The 5,000-nt window shown below is 31.9% G+C and overlaps 1 long non-coding RNA gene across 1 annotated transcript in view; it reads left to right on the top strand.

The window, feature by feature from the left end:
- LOC118762729 overlaps positions 1 to 5,000 on the top strand; it is a 15,479-nt gene that overhangs the window by 9,401 nt on the left and 1,078 nt on the right. The window lies entirely within an intron of this gene.

The raw sequence follows: 5,000 nt of genomic DNA, 5'->3' as shown, positions 1-5,000 counted from the left end.
TGTAATGTTCTGTTGCCGAAACGGATGTGGACGTGAACAAACATAAACACACACACACACACACACACACACACACACACACACACACACACACACACACACACACACCACACACACATATATATATATATATACATATATGTATATATGTGTGTATGTGCATCTGTGTGTGTGTGCACATTTACATGCTTCTTTCATTTACCGCCTACCAAATCCTTTCACAACTCTTTCGCCGACCCGTAGATAGAGTAGAAAACCCCTGTCCGAGGTGTCACGCTGTGGGACTGAACCCAAATCAATGTTGATGTAATGTATATGTGACTCTTTGAATCGTCGCCGTTATTACAAGGTAGGCAAACATAACGAAAGGAAAAGTAACGATTCTGAGTATTGACATATATAAATAAGTTGGTTCTTTTTTTTACTAATTACGATGTTCTTAAATTTTCTAGGCGCCGGCAATTGTATATAATTCTTTTTCATTCATTTTAGAACATATATGTTATATATTAAATTTTATTCTTTAATACCAACATCGGACAATTTCCTGACAAATAAAAATCAAAATTTATCATCAGATACAAGCATGGTGATTTCTACTCTAATATATTTGCACTCAGTTTGCAATATATTTATCATGGCTCTTGCACGTTCACTATCTTAAAAAGAAATCAGTCTAATCCTTTTATTGTGATGAAACGATTCCTTATTATTGACTTTTATGTTGTTGAACAATATCACCAATTTCTTTTTAATAAATCCAATATATTATATTGAAAGTTATTAAGGACTTTTGTCACGCATAATAATATTTATTTAAGATAGACACAATCACAGAGAGTGATCAACTTGTGTAAATAGTTTTCTTTTTCTATATTATTATATGCATTTTAGTGTATTGTATATGTATCTGTCGTATATTGGTGTAAGCCAAATTTACAGAAATATCTAGGAAAGTTAACAATTGGGTGCATAAAACCGATAAATATACTGATAAAAATAAATAATATGTAAATAAGAATAACAATATAAAATGGAGTCAAAAGACATACAGAGTTATACATAGAGACTGGTATTGCTCAAATTATACAGCTAGAAGGAAATGTATAACATCGTTAAGTTGTTTTCGTCTTTCTATGAAAATATATACGGAATCAAATGAAACAGAAAAAAAATTACAGCAAGATATCTCCCAGCGTATTGACGCAATCCATCAAATTTAATAGTAAGGATATCATCTAATTAGCTGTTGATATCGTCAAACAGTAATCCTAGTGTGTAAGGATATTCACTCCAATAAAATGAATAAATTATTGCCGCTATGTAATTGGTTGTTCTATTTGAACTGAAATAATCAGTCGCTGAGAGGTAAATCGACTGAATGTTATCGTTGTTACTAATCAAATAGCTTAGACAACAGCCTGCAATACAATCTCCGTAATATTTTTTTTCTTTTTAACGTTTGTTTACGAAGAAAAATCGATGCCGTAGAGCAACTGTTAAATACCGTACAAACTACTTCATTTTGTTAGCCGAGTTTTGTCTGTCTTACATATTTCTGATATCTATATACATATATATATAAATACAAACATGCATACATGCGTGCATGCATGCATGTATCTATATACGTATATGTATGTGTGTGAGGAGTGTTTACATCTTTACGTCTATATATGTATATACAAACATATGAATATATCTATGTATGTATAACAATATATATATATATATATATATATATATATATATGCATATATATATTTATATATATATATTTATATAGACGTACACACAAACGCACACACACACACACACACACACACACACATATATATATATATATATAAATATATATTATATATGGAAGAAAAACGCAATCGAGGAAAATAAAAACATTTGGACAGATAGACGATACAAAGTCATACAAAAGAAACAGCGATAAGAGGGGCAGACAAAAAAGAGGGTCATTCGTGGCCTTCTTTCTTCAGTCAAGTACCAGACGTCACGACGATTTCGGGCAGTTCCACTTGAGATGGTTCGATCTTGTTGTCCCCCAAAATGTCTAAGCTAAGGGAATATGACCCTTTGTAAGAAAGCTAGCGAATGTTTACAACAAAGACAGAAAACGGAGAACATGTTACGGAATTACGAATATAAATAACAAGGAAATAACATCAGGTGTCTTTCGACAGAGAACGAATCAAATTGAGCTGCCGTGGATGAAAAGCCTAAATGCAGTAACATAAGACATGGACGTAAGAGGTCTTGGCGAGCGGCGGTCAGGCCAAGAAGGAAAGATCGTAGATGACCGGACACCGGTAACGTGGAAGGAGGAGAGATGGGTAGGGTGTGTTACTATCGCGGCTGTTACGTTCCGAAATCCCACGTGATAGGTGAAGTAGAAACAGGATTGTACTCTCTTTTTACTATTTTACTTGTTTCAGTCATTTGACTGCAGCCATGCTGGAGCACCGCCTTTAAGCGAGCAAATCGACCCCGGACTTATGCTTTGTAAGCCCAGTACTTATTCTATCGGTCTCTTTTTGTCGAACCGCTAAGTGACGGGGCGTAAAGACACCAGCATCAGTTGTCAAGCAATGCTAGGAGGACAAACACAGACACACAAACATACACACATACATATATACACACACACACACACATATATATATATATATATATATATATATATTATAGTATATATATATATATATATATATATATATACATATATACGACAGGCTTCTTTCAGTATCCGTCTACTAAATCCACTCACAGGCATTGGTTGCCCAAGATACCAGGCAGTGGGACTGAACCCGGAACAATGTGGTTGGTTAGCAAGCTACTTACCACACAGCCACTCCTACGCCTACTGTTTTTATTTTATTTCAACAATTTATGTATATTTATTTTATTATAAATGCAAAACAACAACAGGGAGTAATCGACGTAAGCTTAAATGATAAACCACGAGAGGTGAACTGCGATATGACGTAGGATTACTGTATATGAACGATTTAGTTGATCTATGATTTTTCATTCTCCTGTCTCACGTGAGACAAACTCCATTAGATATCTGTTTAGTATGCAAAAGACTACTCTGATGTATTTCGAATATAGTTAATATATAGTTAATAGTTTTGGGTATACACATAATTGTATCTTTAAGCTAAATGGATATTATGAATATGCTATAAAAATATAATTTAGTTGGTAAGATGAAATTAAAATTCAATTTTAATAAAGATGCACTACGTTCATTTTCGTCTTATTTTTGTAAACATTATAATTTAGTGTTTTCATTTTGAAAAGTCTCTTTTAGATTTTAATAATATCAATAACTCCGACTATTATGATCAATTATGGAATCTATATTAAAATTATGGAGGTCGATTGTATAAATGATATCGAAAATGGTAACGTGTATATATATAAATTATATATTATATATATATAATATATATATATATAATATTATATATATTATATAATATATATATATATATATATACATGTGCGCGTGTGTGTATGTATATATATATATGTGTGTGCGTGTTTGTATGTATGCCTGAGTCATTGTGTCAATGCGTATATTCATGCATCAGTCCATGAACCTCAATGATGAATACAGTGATAGTATATTGAAGATTGTGCTTATATAAAATACATATGCCAGTAAAATTAATTCACTTGCCCTCAAGATGTTGATATCTGGAAAAAGAAATTGCGGTGCTTTCTACATTTTAAGTTAACTTAATATATAATTACATGAAAAATGATTTATATTTGCATTCTAACGTAACATATAGCATCATTTTATAACTGTAAGTCTACGTCGCTTTATATACCATAGCTTTATCAAATTAAGCGTTATGAATTATTATTACAATGAAATGAATATAAAATGTATGCCTGCTGGCCTCAAGAGGCATTTAAAACATTATATTTCTTATTATGCATTACATGAAATTATCTATACCTAATATATTTTATCATTTCTCTAATAGCTTATGAAGGAAACAAACAAACAATAACACTTAAGCCAGATTAAAACAAAATTTCAAAATTTACTGATTTATTGGTTTATTAATGTCATATTATTTGGGGGAAACATTTATCTCTCATGCATAAAGTATATTTCATACAATAATACTTTTAATACCTATTAACACATAAAGTTAGACAATCGGGTCACGCAATAATATTATATCAAAGAAACATCCCTATTAAATTTACGTTAACTCTAGTTTGTTTGTTTTTTTAATCTTTTACAATTTAACACTTGAACGCTCAATATGTTTAATAACAAATATTTGCACCATGGCGCTGGTACAGAATACACATAATCCAAAACTTTAGCATTATCTTCAATGGATTGCATGAATAAAATAATGCTTATTTATAGTTACTCGTGACGTGTGTGTGTGTGTGTGTTGTATGTGTTTGTGTGCGTGCGCTTGTGCATGTTGTGTGTGTGTGTGTGTGTGTGTGTGTGTGTTATGTGTGTGTATAAGTGATTGTCAGTTGATGTTGGTTTGCTTACATCCTCGATGCGATGCTCCAGCATGGCTGTCGCCCAATGATTGGATCAAGTGAAAAATAAAAGATTTAGAAGCATGCAAAAAGATGTCTACATATCCTTTAAAGAAGACATCATTTCCTACACACATCCACAATAGTACATTCATACATGGATACATACATATAGACATAAATATGGACTAAACAAGACAAGAGGAGACACTTGAGATAGAGTGTCGCTGAAAAGGTTACAATATTTTTGACTCATAATTTCCAGACAATAAAATAAACCTAATGTGAAGAGCGAATATTTATTGCTTGTGCTTATTTGGCATAAAAATAAAATAAAATGAAGATCATCCCGAAATATAACAATATATGTATATTCTTGTATTCTTTTATTTGTCTCACTCATTTTACTGTTGCCATACTGGAGCACAGCCTTTAGTCGAACGGGTCGAACCCAGGAATAGGCT

The sequence above is a fragment of the Octopus sinensis genome, linkage group LG3, assembly GCF_006345805.1.
Source record: "Octopus sinensis linkage group LG3, ASM634580v1, whole genome shotgun sequence".
Lineage (NCBI taxonomy): Eukaryota > Metazoa > Mollusca > Cephalopoda > Octopoda > Octopodidae > Octopus > Octopus sinensis.
This window is presented reverse-complemented; position numbering and strand designations above follow the sequence as displayed.